A 17,656-nucleotide genomic window follows, 5' to 3' on the forward strand; every position below is an offset into this window, starting at 1 on the left:
GGAGTGGGGAGGGAATGGAGATTTTACAGTATCCTTCCCCTGCCACGCCCACCAAGCCACGCCCACCAAGGCATGCCCACAGAACTGGTAGTAAAAAAATGTGAATCCCACTACTGACCAGCAGGTACCTGCTGGAACAATTGGGCATGCTTCGGGTTTCTTCAATTAACAGTGCCTTTTATTATCAGCACACTTTCTTAGTCACAATGCCTGCCCTCTGGCTCCACCGGAAATCTGACCATCTCCCACTGTGACGGTGTTCTAATAGGCCATGAAGACTTGATTGTTCTCTCATCCCTTAGTTTGAGATGGATAAAGGTCCCTTGCTGACCAAGGTTTTGCCTATGGTTTGGTATTAATTGACTGGATCCATCTTGTTTTTGTTTTGTATTACGTTTTTATGGCTTATTACATTAATTGAAAGCCCCTTAAAGTCAGTTTTGAACTTGGGGAGCAGGTTCTAAATTGAAAGAAATATAAATACTTTGTATTTCCTTATCCAATCCAAAATACATTAAGAATTCCACCTAACTTTTTTTTTTTTAATTTGATTTATATGCCGCCCTTCTCCGGAAACTCAGGGCGGCTTACAGTGTGTTAAGCAATAGCCTTCATACTTTTGTATATTTATACAAAGTCAGCTTATTGCCCCCACAAACTGGGTCCTCAATTAACCCACCTTAGAAAGGATGGAAGGCTGAGTCGACCTTGAGCCTGGGGAGAATTGAACTTGCAGTAATTGCAGGCAGCTGGATGTTAAATGCTGCCTTAGGAGGCATTAGCCTCCTATGCCACTCAGGCTAGATTTTTGTCACACCAGGAGTAAACTATACTAATCTTGGCAGGTAGCTACTACCTATGGTTAAGGTCTGCGTTGATAAATCAGCTTCTCAAATTATGGTTGTCTTTGTGAAGCAGAATGGTTATACGAAAGAATGAATCTCAGCAGGAACATGTCTGTCCTGTCATATTTGCTGTCCTTTCTACTCTTCCAGAATTTATCAGAAGTCTGAGAATATCTCTAGAATAGTCCCCCCCGCATATTAATGTTAGAGATGGCCATTTCAGAAAATCTCAGTTGCTTTCTCCAAGTGCTACTTTTTATGACAGCCTCTATTTTCCTCTCAAAGTTTTGAAATGGGAGAATGGCTCAACCTATAGTTATCTTAAAATGACTAAACCATATGCAGTTTGTTTTGAACCTGATAATTCCAAAATACAACATCTTCTATTGCAAAACTTCCTGCTTAAGGTAGTTGGATCAAGGAGCGAACAATAATTCTTTTCCTCCTTCTCCCTCTCCTCCTTCTCTTTCTCCTTCTCCTTCCCCTTCTCCCTATATTATTAATACATTTCATTGGAATCCTATGTTCATTTGTGTTTATTCTGTGTTCATTTTTGGCTATAATACCATACTTTTTGGAGTATAAGACATACTCCCCCCACCCCAAAAGAAGATGGAAATGTTGGTGTGTCTTATACACCAAATACCTCCTGAAACCCTGTCCTGTATGTCCCGGTTTCGCCAAAAACAGTCCCGCTTTTCACAAAAACAGGATGCACAGAGGGCTTGGGAGGCCTGCAGAGTGCTCCTGGGGGTTGGAGAGGGCAAAAACACAATGCATGTCCCATTTTTGCAAAAAGAGGGTGCGCAGAGGGTTTGGGAGGTCTGCAGAGTGCTCCTGGAGGCCGGGGAGGGCAAAAACTATTTTTTTTTCTTGTTTTCCTCTTCGAAATCTTGGTGCATGTTATACTCCGGTGTGTCTTAAAATACAGTATTTCATACTACTTCAATCATAAATTGAATACATTATCTAAAAGATACTTTTGTTTGACTAGATTTCTCTATTTGCTATCCAAATATTAATTAGGAAAATGTTTATCTGACATACAAACTCACAGTTTGCATGATATTTTTTTTTCTAAGATAAATAAAAGTCTCTGTGCTTCACAGCACAAGCTTCTAAATTTTTATTTTGATGTGAACCCAGTGAGTTGAACGTAGATGACTCCCATGTAATATGAGCACACAATTTGCAATGCAAGGACCACATGCAGATCCCAAAACCATTTCATTTAATTCAGTCAAACTAATTAATAATAATGAGTTTCTTTAAGGCTGGTTGAGGAGGATGGTGATTATGCAATCAATTTTCAAAAATTTAAATAAGAAGAACAAGATTATTGCTGTTTGGACTTACCCGCTTTTGAGTCACCACATCAATTGCTTCTTGCTCCAACCATATGCCTGATATATCCATCAAGACTCATATTCATGTCTTGATGTCAAGTTGGCAGAAGAAATACCCTAGAAATTAACATATAATAAAACTAAATATGCTCAGTTCTTGTTTTGATTTGCTGACAGTAGAATAGAATAGAATAGAATAGAATAGAATAGAATAGAATAGAATAGAATAGAATAGAATAGAATAGAATAGAATTTTTTATTGGCCAAGTGTGATTGGACACACAAGGAATTTGTCTTTGGTGCATAAGCTCTCAATTTACATAAAAGCTATAAGTGATAAATCATAATCACAGTTATAAAAATACATTCATCATAAATCATAAGATATAACACATAATGATAGTCACAGGATACTAAATAAGCAATCAACATAAATCATACTAGGAAACTAAATAAAACAATATAAATTGTAAAGATACAAGCAACAAAAGTAGAATCTTAAGTAGAAAAGGAGATAGGTAATAGGAAAGATGAGAAGATTAATAGTAGTGCAGACTTAGTAAATAGTTTGACAGTGTTGTGGAAATTAGTTGTTTAGCAGAGTGATGGCAAGGGGGAAAAAACTGTCCTTGTGTATAGTTGTTCTGGTGGGCAGTGCCCTATAGCATCGTTGTGAGGGTAGAAATTGAAACAATTTATATCCAGGATGTGAGGGGTCTGTAGATATTTTCACAGCCCTCTTTTTGACTCATGCAGTATACAGGTCCTCAATGGAAGGCAGGCTGGTAGCAACTTAGAGTGTAGAGAATATAGCCTCATATTCATGAATAACACACTTCTTATTTTCATTGTCATCAGCAGCAGCAGCAGCAGCAGCATCACCACCACCACTTCTGCTTTTTTCCTTGCCCATTTATGGCTAGGAATGCTAGGACAATCTTCCTGTTATGAAGGTTAAGGCTTATGGGAGCTGAGATCTAATACATCTGGATGGCATCAGATTGGCAAAATTAGGGGGTTTTTTTTTGCAACATTCTCTACATGTTCGGACTACATCTAGCAGATTCCTACCATGAGAAGAGCTGAAATCTAATACATCTGGATGGCATCAGATTTGGGAAACTCTTTTAGAATTTTCTCAGCATGTTCTGACATCCAGCAGTTTCCAACTAAGAAGTTTAAGAATTGTGGCAGTTGAAATCTAATACAGCTGGATGGCACCAGATAGGGAAAATGGGTTTTTCCAATATTCTCAACATGTTCTGACAGCATGATAACCTTCCTTCTAACTCTTTCAACCAGGGCTGCCAGAGATAGTACCTGCAGTGTCATGCATGTTTAATAATGTGCTTTTGATTGAGCTACAGATATGACACTGCTATCACTATGGAAGCAGGTTCTGGAAGTAGCCCATCAGGGGCCAAGATGGCAGGGACAAAGGAGTGGAAAATAATACGCTTCCAGGTTTGAGCAGAAGGAAGTAAGGAAGTAACGGTTTGGGCAGAAGGAAGTAAGAAAGTAAGAAAGAGAAAATGGGATAACAAAATATGAATTCCTGGAAAGCATTTGGCCTTCAGACAAAACTATAAATCACTATTTAAAAAAAATAATAATTAAATGTCAACTTTTTCCACTTCTGGATTATCATTATCAATTTGTTCTTGATCATTGTTGAGTAAGATGTTTTCTTCCCTATTCTGGGAAGACATTTCTCACATTCCTTTGCCAAAATCTATTCCTACTGGTGCCAAAATGTTATCTCAGAACAGATCCTTTGAGACTGTGGAGTTACATTCATTACTAAAATATGCAATGCAGCATTTGAGGACGCCTGAAATTTTGTGAGGTATAAATATTTACAGATTCGGATGTTGTAATAAAGGGTTTTCAACAATCATGCTGATTGAGAAAATGTTTGATAACTCAGGATGAGATTTGACACACTGGGGAAAAGGGCTTTTGAAAAAGTTGTCTTTACTCTGTAGCAGTGTTCGCAGACGTGGGTTTCAGCAGATTCTGACCAGTTCTGGAGAACCGGTAGTGGAAATTTTGAGTAGTTCAGAGAACTGGTAGTAAAAATTCTGACTGTCCCTTCCCCCATCTATTCTCTGCCTCCCGAGTCCCAGCTGATCGGGAGGAAATGGAGATTTTGCAGTATCCTTCCCCTGAAGTGGGGTGGGAATGGAGATTTTACAGTATCTTTCCCCTGCCATGCCCACCAAGCCATGCCCACCAAGCCATACCCACAGAACCGGTAGTAAAAAGATTTGAAACCCACCACTGAGTGTTTCCCAATCTTAGCGATTTTAAGACAAGTGGATTTCAATTCCCAGAATTCCCCAGCCAGTAGGGAATTCTGGGAGTTGAAGTCTTAAAGTGACTAGGATTGAGAAACACTGCTCTATAGCACACTTTCATACACATATGCTTTTAATTTTATAAGGAAGTTGGCATGGCTGTGTCTTACAAATCCATCACCCATTCTTAACTTGGGAGTGACATTGAAATGGCCAGCTCTCTAAAGCCATGATATGAAACATTTTGGATTCAGCCCACAGGAACCGCATATTTCAGAGAAAGTTTCTCATAGGAATCTTATAACTGGACCTTGCTATATCTGGGCCAACGCCATCTGTAACTATAACTGGAGCTATGTGGTGCCATGATGGTCTGGAGAGGGAAGAGTTGTGGTCAAAGCTATCCCAATTAAAGGATTATCTTGGCAAAGGATCATGTGGTTGCACTCCATGACCCTGTCTACTAAGGTAGTCTATTTTTGTTTCTCGATGCCTAAAACAGCAGCTGTAGCCCATGACTGGTCTAGGAAGATCTTTGGAATGCGTGGCGGTATATCTGTAAATTTTAGTTTAAATTATTGTTGTTGCTAATGGGATTGGTACCAGGGGTGAAATGCTCCCGGTTCGGACCGCATCGCCGGATCAGGTAGCAATGGGGGCAGGTGGCTCGGAGAACCGGTAGCAAACATCCTTCCCCCCCCCCTGCATGCCCAGCTGAGCCGCGCAATTATCAGAGCCTTTTTTTTTTAATTTTTAAAAGCATTTTTTCTACAACCTCTACCGCAGAAAAAAATGCTTTTAAAAGTAAAAAAAAAGCCTCTGATGATTGCGCAGCTCAGCTGGGATGTCAGAGGCTTTTAAAAGCATTTTTTCTACAACCTCTTCGGCCAAAGAGGTTGTAGAAAAAATGTTTTTAAAAGAGAAAAAAGCTTCTGCCGATCAAGGCAATTCAGCTGGGATTGTCAGAGGCTTTTAAAAGGATTTTTTTACAACCTCTTCAGCCGAAGAGGTTGTAGAAAAAATACTTTTAAAAGCCTCTGACGATCCCAGCTGAGTAGCCTGATCGGCAGAGGCTTTTAAAAGCATTTTTTTTACAATCTCTTTGGCCAAAGAGGTTGTAGAAAAAATGGTTTTAAAAGTAAAAAAAAAAAAAGTTGGCCACGCCCACCCAGTCACATTACCCCCCACACCAAGCCACACCCACAGAACCGGTAGTAACAAACTTTACATTTCACCACTGATCGGTACCCCTAGGTTTAGAACAGGGGTTCCCAACCCCTGGTCCTTGGACTGGTACCAGTCCGTGGCATGCCAGAAACTGAGCTGTGCAAACAAGCAAAATCCCATCTGGGGATGCAGGCAGCACGCAAAACCACGCCCCCTCTAATCCATGGAAAAACCTCTCTCCACGAAACCAGTCCCTGTTGCCCAAAAAATTGGGGGCCACTGGTTTAGAGGACAATTTCAAACCTTTCTCAAAAAGGGCAACTAAAATAGTACGTGAATGCAGTTTATTACCTCTCCAACTTCATTGTGCCTAAATGGGATAAGCATTTGCCCTTGGCCATCTGATGTCCCTTCCTTGATGCCAGATTCCTTTTAGACTCTGGTTTCAGAGGGATTTTGTTTATGGGCCTTTTCTCAGTGCCGTGTCAATATGCCAACCATAAGTCCACTAAAATGTCACTCATAAGCTTCAGATGATAATGATAATAGCATCATGGAATGCACAGAAAAAAATATATATACTGGTAGTCCTCAGTTTACAACCACAACTGAGCCCAACATTTCTGTGATCAAGTAAGATATTTCTTAAGTGAGTTTTGACCCATTTTACGATTTTTCTTTCAACAGTTGTTAAGTGAATCACCACAGCTGATAAGTTAGTAACTCGGTTGTTAAGTGAATCTGGCTTCCCCATTGAATTTGCTTGAAAGAAGGTCGCAAAAGGTGGTCACATGACCTTGGGCAATGGTCACAAGTATGAATCAATTGCCAAGTAACAAATGTTTAGGCATTTAAGATAGCAATAGCAATAGCACTTAGACTTATATACCACTTTACAGTGCTTTACAGCCCTCTCTAAGCAGTTTACAGAGTCAGCATATTGTCCCCAACAGTCTGGATTCTCATTTTACCCACCTTGGAAGGATGGAAGGCTGAGTCAACCTACAGCCTGGTGAGACCCGAACTGCCAGCTGGTGATCAGCAGAAGTAGCCTGCAGTACTGCATTCTAACCACTGCGCCACTGCGGCTCATAACAGATAACAGATTAACAGAGTTGGGAAGGGACCTTGTAGGTCATCTAGTCCAACCCTCCGCCCAAGCAGGAGACCCTACACAATTTCTGACAAATGGCAGTCCAATCTCTTCTTGAAAGCTTCCAGTGATGAAGCTCCCACAACTTCCGAAGGCAACTTCTGTTCCACTGGTTGATTGTTCTCACTGTCAGAAAATTTATCCTTATTTCCAGGTTGAATCTCTCCTGGTTCAGTTTCCATCCATTATTCCTTGTCTGGCCTTCAGGTGCCTTGGAAAATAGCTTGACCCCCTCCTCTCTGTGGCAGCCCCTCAAATATTGAAAGATGCTATCATGTCTCTCCTTGTCCTTCTCTTCACTAGACTAGCCATGCCCAGTTCCTGCAACCGTTCATCGTATGTTTTAGCTTCCAGTCCCCTAATCAGTGCTTGGATTCAGCCAGTTCGCACCACTTCGGGAGAACCGGTGGTTAACTTTCTGAGCAGTTTGGCAAACTGGTTGTTGGAAAAAATAATTAGGGCAGAGAACCGGTTGTTAAATTACTTGAATCCCACCACTGGCCCTAATCATCTTAGTTGCCCTTCTCTGGACACTTTCTAGAATCTCAACATCTTTTTTAAAGTGTGGTGACCAAAACTGGATGCAGTATTCTAGGTGTGGTTTGTTAGGTTCAAGTAGGGAAGGAGATGGAAATTATAGTTTGGGTCTTCTTAACATGTTCAAAGGGGATGCAGTGGCTCAGTGGCTAAGATGCTGAGCTTGTCGATCAGAAAGGTCAGCAATTCGGCGGTTCGAACCCCTAGCGCTGCGTAACAGAGTGAGCTCCCGTTACTTGCCCCAGCTTCTGCCAACCTAGCAGTTCGAAAGCACGTAAAAAATGCAAGTAGAAAAATAGGGACCACTTTGGTGGGAAGGTAATAGCGCTCCGTGTGCCTTCGGCGTTTAGTCATGCCGGCCACATGATCACAGAATCGTCATCAGACAGCGCTGGCTCTTCGGCTTTGAAATGGAGATGAGCACCACCCCCTAGAGTCAGGAACGACTAGCACGTATGTGCGACGGGAACCTTTACCTTTACCTTTACCTAACATGTTCATATTGTAAGGGTACTTCTGAAGAGCCCCTTTTTCTGGCATCAAAGGAGGGGGAGCACCCCAGAGTTACAATAACCATCTATAAGTCTCCACTCTGCCCTTACTACCTTTTCAAACTTGAAAGCAGAGAATGCAGCATCTTCTTCTTATGCCTTTCTTCACTTTCTCCAGTTTGGAAGGGGGAGAATCCTCCTGGGGGGGGGGGCTTGGCACACCTTAATGGGGACAGGGTTGGCTTTCGGAGACTCTGCTTAATTCCAGTTTTCACGTGTTTCCTGCACCCAAACGGAAGAAACTACTGCCACTGAGTTTCAGCAGCTGGAACTGCAGGAAGCTTCAGAAAAACCTCCCATCCATTTATTTAGTGTTTATTCTAACATTTCAACAGATTTTTGGTTTGCATAAAGGTTCAATGCAGTTTGGGCTAAACTGGAAAAAAAATGCAAGATTATGTTGTGCTTTGCTAAGTTAAAATGTTTCTATTTTATGAATAAAGTACTAAAAAGCTGCCTCAGTAAAGGTTAAACTGCTAAATGAGTGTGTATGGATAACATACATATCCATCCACCCCCACATACACACACATACACACACATTTTCTCTCTCTCTCTCTCTCTCTCACACACACACACACACACACACACACACACAAAAATCTATCTATATTAGCCACTATATATAGTATCTTACATACTCATACTCATATACTCACCCAGCAGGGGTGGGTTCTACTTACCTTTACTACCAGTTCGCAACAGACTTGCGTGCGTGCCTTGCTTCTGCACATGTGCAGAAGCTTCTGCGCATGCATAGATCGCTGATGACGACATCTGGGGCGGTGGGCGGGGCCTCCCGCCAGTTTTATTACCGGTTCTTGCGAACCGGTCCGAACCAGGGACAACCCACTATTGTCACCCAGTATGCTTGGCCAACTACTATGATCCATATCTCCTCACTGACAATTTTCCAAAAAGAAGTATATTTGCCATATTCTGTAACAAGGATACCTGTATTTGGTGATTGATAAGATAAATGGGCTCTTCACTGGGTCCTTGAATGAAAATCTGTGTGTTTATTCTGATTAAAATGAACTAATGATAAAGAACCAAGTTTTATACAACGAGTGGGAATAAACTAATATCCAAGTATTAGAAATTTTCTTACAATTCTGTGCTGAAGCATATTACTAATTCTTTTCTGTTTTCATCAGTTTCTGTTTTATTGGTTCTATTAACCATACGCTGTCCTGAAACCAGTTGAATGGATATCGAACTTTTAATAAATAATGCTCTCATTAAATAATGTTGCTCTTTCTTTGAACGAGTGACTTCTATTTGCCTGATCCAGAGATGAATAGCTAAAAAAAGAGTTCATTTTCCAGTCTAAATTTACTCATGTCCTGTTTTTGTGCACTTGGTTTCAAGCCAATAATTGTCTTTTAATATTAGTGGCTTTCACTTTGTTTGATGTTCATCCCATAATTCTATTTATGGAGACAGAGTGTCCACCTTCAGTTTATAATCTGCAAGATTAGACAGTGTATGTTTTCTGTTTCCTGGGCCAACCTAAATGCCCTTTTATGAGCCAAGTCCAGTTTTCCTTCATCCTTCTGAAAAATGTCAACCACAGCCAAACACCCTCTCCCAGATGTGGTCTTCCCACTGTCTTATGTAAGGATCCCAATATTTGTACATTGGTGGTTGTATTAAGTCTCATCACAGCAAAAACTTTTGGACAAAAATATCTGTTTTGGGTTTATATATACCAGCCCAAAGATTAAAATGGCTGAACTTAGAATTGGCACTGATAGTTAACTTATATAGAGGCGATTTAATCCATATATATATATATATATATATATACACACACACACACAATATATATTTATTTAATCATGATTTACACACTCTCCCTCCTCCAATATGCAAATGGATTTACAGAACAGTGGTCAATTCATACAACACCCCAAGCTATAAACAGGCCAGCTACATTATGGTTTAGCATATTTGTGTTAACCTAGCAATTCCGTCATGACCACAGCTTCTTTAAGTTGCTTTTGCAACGGCTGAGACCTTTCTTGTCCCTTTGCTTTAAATTTGTTTTGCTGCTGCCTCAGATGGTAACCACAGCATCACTGCTTCCTTCCCAGAGATCCTAGCATAATTTTGTTTCTCTCAGAAGCCCTGGAGACAGCATAATTCATGGGGCACATTGAGGTAAAAATAGTAAGTCACAAAAAAAGTGGGGGGGGAGTGTCTATTAAAGGCTGACATTTCCCCTAAGAGTACTGCAATTGGACTCCAAGGGGAATAAAATGGTGGATTTTATTCCAAGGGGATAAAATGGTGGATCAGTTACAAGTAAGAATTTTTGCTTCTACCTATGGTGGAGTTGAATGCTGGTCCTCAAATTCTGATTGGTCACTTAGCAACTGTTTGAATTTACAACAGACCTCTCCAGAGCTATTTACATCCCAATTTTGAAGTTCTAACAGCCCCCCCCTCTCGGGTCACGTGATCACATTTTAGATGTTGGCAACTAGCCCGCATTTACATCCATTTGCATCATCCTGCAGTCATGTGACATTGGGTTTCTTTGGGGGTGGGGGAGAAACCAACTTTCAGTTCCGGTGTTTGTCAAAAAAAAAAAAGATTATTGGGTACAATGGGTTCACTTAATAACTATATGCTTGCTTAATGACCACTGCTGCAAAAACAGTCCTAAAATCAGGTGAGGTCATGTGGTTATCCACTTACTGACTGCCATGACTTACTATCGTAATTCCAGGCTCAATTATGATAGTAAATTGAGGAGTATTTCGATCTCTTTATACCTATCATTTTTTTAGCCATTAAGGCAAATGGTGAGAGATGTTTTATCCTCGCTACACTACACACATAATTTTCATAAGAAATGCCAAGAAGGCTAAACAGTTGGCGTATCTTCCTTTTCTCCCAATTTGTCTTCCTTTCCAATTGTCTCTGTCTTCCTTTTCTTGTCCAGAGATCTGGTAATATTAACCTTCACACACTTTTCCCGTGTGTGACTATGGAGATTCTCAATCATCCTGGTCATCGTTGTCACAAAGACGCTTTTTCCAAAAGACAACTGGACTTTCTTGGTTTCTTTTCTTGGGAAAAGTTTCATTTCTCATTCAAGAAAAGGAGAAGAAATGAAACTTCTTGGATGAGAAGTGAAACATTTTCAAAGAAAAAACCAACAAAGTCCAGTTGCCTTTCGGAAAAAACCACCTTGGGATGCCCCTATGTATGTTTCTATGTATGTTAATAAAATGGGTCTCTTTTGCAGACAAAATGAACTTCCTCTTTCACTCTTTCATGTGCCTTCCCTTCTTCAAGATGCAATTAATGAAGTAGTGAGCTTTTTGTCTCTGCTCCTGTTTTCCTTCAAAAGCCTGCTTTTCACTTCAGAGGTAAGGAATGTCCATGACATTTATTGATAGAGGAGGTGGGGCATCTACAGGATCCAGTGTTGTTATCACAATGCATAAATCAGGATTGCAAGGGAAGGAACTTTTGTACATTCAGATAATGTCACAAAGCAATATATAAAAGGGGAAGAGCTTGTTTCGAAACAACAAGATGTTTGTGTTTTGAGAATATGATGCTGCTTTTGTTATTTTCCCAAGATCTGCCCTCCCACATGGATACTTCTGGGTTGGACTAAGTCAGTGGTGAAATCTAAAATTTGTTACTACCGGTTCTATGGGCATGGCTTGGTGGGGGGGGGGGGAGCAATGTGACTGGGTGGGCGTTGCCAATTTTTTTTTTTACTTTTGAAACCATTTTTTTCTACATTTTTTTCTTTCTCGGCGAAGAGGTTGTAAAAAAATGCTTTCAAAAGGCTCTGCCGATCAGGCAACTCAGCTTGGATCGTCAGAGGCTTTTAAAAGAAAAAAACCCTCTTTTTCTTTCAAATACCTCTGACGATCCCAGCTGAGTTTTTTAAGAAGCCTCTGCCAATCAGGCAACTCAGCTTGGATCGTCAAAGGCATTTAAAAGAAAAAAAGGGTTTTTTTCTTTTAAAAGCCTCTGACGATCCCAGCTGAGCTGCGCAATCCTCAGAGGCTTTTTTTTTTTTACTTTTAAAAGCATTTTTTTGGCAGAAGAGGTTGTAGAAAAAATGCTTTTAAAAGTAAAAAAAAAGCCTCTGATGATTGTGCGGCTCAGCTGGGCATGGGGGGGAGGGGCAGGGATTTTTGCTACTGGTTCTCCGAACCACCCACCTCCATTGCTACCGGATCAAGCAATTCAGTCCGAACTGGGAGCATTTCACCCCTGGACTAAGTCCATAATCTGCATTCAAGGCAACCATTTTACCTTTGCTTGGGACGGGGGGGGGGGGGGAGATATCCTGCTACTTAATTACTTTGTATTCTCTCAGGACTTTCCAAATGTTCAGGAGTAACATCCTTTTATAAGGCTCTTGCTGACTTCCTATTTTCAACAGCCAGCAACAAAATAAAGTTTTAAAAATAATATACAACATACTCATTATTACTCCTGTCCATTTATACCCTGCCTCCCCACCCTTAATGTCATTTTTCTTTTGTTTTGTTTACCTGGAGGTGACAATAGCAAATATGGTACTTCACCACTTCTTTGTTGTGACTGCATTCCTGTACATTGCCTACCTCTGCTGTCTAAAGCCATTCTCCTCCTAGAATTTCTTCTTCCTCTTTTCCCTGGAATTAGGTCTCAAAGAAACCACTAGTTTTGACGAAAGCAATTTCAAGTGGAGGCTGACAACAAAATCCTACTAAGACTCATCTTTTCTAGGAAAGATGACTTCCATATTGTAGAATAACAAACTATGATCGATTGCTGCAATATGAGCCATGGTGACGCAGTGGTTAGAGTGCAGAACTGTAGGCTACTTCTGCTGACTGCCATCTGCCTGCAATTTGGCAGATTGAATCTCACCAGACAGAAGGTTGACTCAGCCTTCCATCCTTCCGAGGTCAGGTAAAACGAGGACCCAGATTGTTGGGGGCAATAGGCTGACTCTGTAAATGGCTTAGAGAGGGCTGTAAAGTACTGTGAAGTGGTATAAAAGTCTAAGTGCTATTGCTAGTGCTATGTACCACCAAATTGTTATCAGGTCCTAGCAAGCACATTGATAGATTTTCTCCATGATGACCTGTCCCTAACCTGGTCCTTCAGCTCTTCCAATGGTGCACCTTTCACCACTATAATTTGAGTCCGATCAATTTGCTGCTAGTCACCCTCTTCTTCTCTTTCCATCCACTTTTCCCAGCATTAAAGCAGTGGTGAAATGTAAAATTTGTTACTACTGGTTCTGTGGGCGTGGCTTGGTGGGGGTGGGGGTAATGTTACTGAGTGGGCGTGGCCAACTCTTTTTATTTTTAAAAGCATTTTTTCTACAACCTCTTAGGCCGAAGAGGTTGTAGAAAAAATGCTTTTAAAAACCTCTGACGATCCCAGCTGAGCCATGCAATCATCAGAGGCTTTTTTTTTTTACTTTTAAAAGCATTTTTTCAGCCGAAGATGTGGTAGAAAAAAATGCTTTTAAAAATAAAAAAAAAGTCTCTGATGATCGCGCGGCTCAGCTGGGCATGGGGGGGCAGGGATTTTTGCTACCGGTTCTCCGAATCACCCACTGCCATCGCTACCGGATTGGGCAATCCGGTCCGAACCGGGAGCATTTCACCCCTGCATTAAAGCCTTTGTCAGGTTTCGAGGTTGTCTCAAATAAATTGCATTTCAAACAAAGTCTTTGAAGAAAAACTCCTATTTATTAAGCACGACATTTTAAACCCGACTCCATCGAAGCCAACACTGACTTCCAGACCCAAAACCCTCCCTTTCCGTTCCCCACTCCCCTGCACTCATTGACCATCTTCCAAGTCATTCTACCCCTAATCGACTGCTCCAGCTCAAAGGAATTTTCCCCCTCCCATCCCATCTCCTAGGGGATATTATCTCCAGGGAAAATAAGTAGGTGAAAAGTCAAACATCCCTTTCCAGACGCCTCCAATTCTCCTTCTTATGTCAGCACTAGAGTAAATGCAGCTTGAAGTGCTGACAGCCTTTTCCAGGCAGGTAGGTTTTGGCATAGAGGTAGTCTTGGCTTAACAATCATTCATTCAATGACCATTCAAATGACATAACAAATGGTAGTTACGACCGGTCCACAAAGTCACCGCTGATGCACCATTGATGGTCACTGGCACTTGGCAGCCCATCCACTTTTATAACCATAACATGTGCTTCAAAGCCTATCTTCCTGCCATCTCTGCCCTTTAGGCTACCTGCTGCTGCCACCTCTTTTCTTAATTTCCCTGACTTCCATTTCTTTCTTTGTGTGTTGATTCCTTGTGTCTTTTAAAGGTTAATCTCCATTAGGTAGGAAGGTATTATTGTACCATTTCTGGGTAAAATGCTATATGACAGACATTTATATTTAGATGTGGTGGGATATAGTCTGGAGGCACAAGAGTGGGGGGGAAGGGTCTTTCCCAGAAGGAGAAGAAACAGTGGACCTTGGAATGTCTAGTGGACAAGAAGAGAGCACAACCAGACCCCCCCTATCAATTCACCTATAGAATACCTATAGTTATGCACAGTGGTGGGATTCAAGTAATTTAACAACCGGTTCTCTGCCCTAATGATTTCTTCCAACAACTAGTTTGTCAAACTGCTCAGAAAGTTAACAACCAGTTCTTCTGAAGTGGTGTGAACTGACTGAATCCCACCACTGGTTATGCAAATAATTGTTTTAGTCTGCCAACATTCTGTTTGTACGTGAATAACAATAAAGAAACTATTCAGAAGCAATCCCTCATGTTGTTCTTGATTGATTTTGTTCTGACCTAGGTTTCTTTAGAAATTAAACAGCACAAATTTAGTCCCGGCAAACCTCTTTAATTCATACAGCGGTAAATTACTTTCATTTACAGTCCGCAAGGCTTGATAAACAGTCTTTCAGAGGAAGGTTATCAACACCCACCTATCTCACGTGGAACGCTGCCAAAGAGCTAATTTCCAGCCGCAGGGCAAGGCCAAACTTGGCACAGAGTCACAAACAGAATTTTCAACTCTTGAATCAGCCAGATGAACTAATAGCTTCCTGAAAAAGCTCACGTCCCGTTTGCTTCTCTTTTATGTCTTATGGGAGGGGCCAATCATTTCCAAGCCTTACTCCCAAATCAACTCCGTTTCCTTAATTGTTCCTGTCTCCTGGCAGCTCTGTGCATGCGCACACTGGGAACAGGCTCCCTCTGTTCTTCTGCCTCGCTGATGTCCAACTCCGGAGACTCCGAAGGCAGCAAAGAACTATCAGATGGCCTTGGCCCCCTCTCTGCCTCTGACTTAGAGCCATCGTCTGAGCCTTCCCCAGACTCCAGGACTGGCCCATGTTCCTCCCCAACCTCCTCAGTGTTTGAATCTGCTGCCAGCTCTGCTGGCTGCTGGTGGGCCACAACAGATATCCAGGATCTTGTTGTATATTTTTCTGCTGTTGGAGGTTCTGCTCTCAATTTTGGATTGATTTAAGGGCCAGGGGAAGGACAATGGGCGTGAACATGGAGCAACTTCACAATGGGGAGAGCTCATAACAAGTGAGGCAAAATTAGTCTCTAAATTTAGTGCCTAATGTAAAAAAAAAAAACCCTTTCCCACTTGTTCCTGGAAGCAATGTGGATTTAAGCCCACAATTTATGAAGCTGTGAAAGTATATAAAAGTATCCCTGGAAAACATGCTTCTATTTATTCTTGGTGAGATTGACTTCGTGATGGTCTTTGGCTTCAGCGTAGGCTTCCTTGATGGCAGACAGTCAAGTATTAGTGAGATATTCCAGTTGCCATTTACGGAACAGTGCAGGCCTTCTAGGAGATAATTTTAAAAATCACCAGTTAGCTCTCTCATCTTAATCTGATAATTGCAAGATTCTGGTTATGATTGCTGTCAAGAATGAAAGGAGCAATGTCTGCATATACCCAGAAACTTGGCTTCAACACTTTCATGTTTTCTTTTGTACCTCCCTTCCCCTTCCAATCATGAGTCTGTGTTCCTTGGGAGTTCCTGGGATGCATCTAGACCTTTATGGTCTCAAAACAACATTTTGTAAGTGCTAAGGATGCTGTCCCATTGAATCAGGATTCTGAGCAATGGTGGGTTGCTCCCGGTTTGGGCGAACCGGTAGTGGTGGTGGCGGGAGGCTCCACCCACCCGCCCAGACATCATCAAAAACACTCTGTACATCGCAGAAGCATCACACGTGTCTGATAGCGAACCAGTAGCACCGGGATTTGAAACCCACTGCTGATTCTGAGAGTCACTGATGCACATGGGCTAGGTGATGGGAAGTACTATAATGAAAAGAATAGCAATAGCATTTAGACTTATATACCGCTTGATAGTGCTTTTACAGCCCTCTCTAAATGGTTTACAGAGACAGCATATTGCTCCCAACAATCTGGTCCTCACTTTACCAACTTCAGAAGGATGGAAGCAGGGGTGAAGTACTCCTGATTCGGACTGGATTGCCCGATCCGGTAGCGATGTCAGTGGGTGGTTTAGAGAACTGGTAGCAAAAATCCCTGCCCCCCCCCCACATACCCAGCTGAACTGCGCAATCATCAGAGGCTTTTTTTTTAATTTTTAAAAGCATTTTTTCTACAACCCCTTCAGCCGAAAAAATGTTTTTAAAAGTAAAAAAAAAAAAAAAAAGCCTCTGATGATTGCGCGGCTCAGCTGGGATCATCAGAGGCTTTTAAAACCATTTTTTCTATAACCTCTTCGGCCGAAGAGGTTGTAGAAAAAAATGGTTTTAGAAGTTTTTTTTTAAAAAAGTTGGCCACACCCACCCAGTTGTATTACCCCCCCATCAAGCCACGCCCACAGAACCAGTAGTAACAAATTTTACATTTCACCACTGGATGGAAGTCTGAGTCAACTTTGAGCCGCTCAGAATTGAACGCCTGGCTGTGAACAGTGAGTTAGCTTGCAATACTAAATTCTAACCACTTCGCCATCACGGCTCCTGACATGAGGAATGGCATGAGAATGGCATAGGTAGAAGCACAGGTCCCCCTCTTTCAATTGCAAATAAGGTAGACCTCATCTGCATCTGTGACTGCAGTTGTCCTTTCCCTGTTCCCATAGCCACACTCATAAATTTTGTTTTGTCCAGAGCAGATTCGGCCAGGATGACTCATACCATCCTGTTTGGTCTATTGGAATGAACTTTGTGAAGTGTTGCTTAGGGAAGTGTTCAGAAATTTCAGTTGGTTCATTTTAGACCCAGTCTATTGACTGAATCCACATACAGATCACGTCTCCTCCTTATTATAACTTCTTCTTAGCTGAACTATAAAGACATTTAATTTTGGCTTGAGTGTGGGAGACAGTGCTAGTGAGCCAGTTATTCTGAGGTTTAGAATACTTTTCCAAAGAACTTTGATTAGCTCTATTTCTTGTCCTTTAATTAGGGCAGGGGTCAGCAACCTGCGGCTCTGGAGCCGCATGTGGCTCTTTCACCCTTCTGTGGCAGCTCCCTGTCACTCAAAATATGCGTCACAACTGCCAATGTGCGACACCCGCTGGCATGCAATTTATTGAGCTTTTCAACCCCCAGTAGACCAACCATGGATAAATCCAAGAAAAGAAAAGTTTCAGAAGAAAACAGAACTTTTAATTCAACTTCATTTGCTAGTTTTGTGGCCGCTCAAAAAATACTCAGGCATGAGAAGAGTTTTGTGGCTCCCGATGTTTTCTTTTCTGTGGGAAAAGGGTCCAAATGGCTCTTTGAGTGTTTAAGATTGCAGACCC

Source organism: Pantherophis guttatus, chromosome 2, assembly GCF_059756535.1.
Source record: "Pantherophis guttatus breed Tessera chromosome 2, ASM5975653v1, whole genome shotgun sequence".
In the NCBI taxonomy this organism is placed as follows: domain Eukaryota; kingdom Metazoa; phylum Chordata; class Lepidosauria; order Squamata; family Colubridae; genus Pantherophis; species Pantherophis guttatus.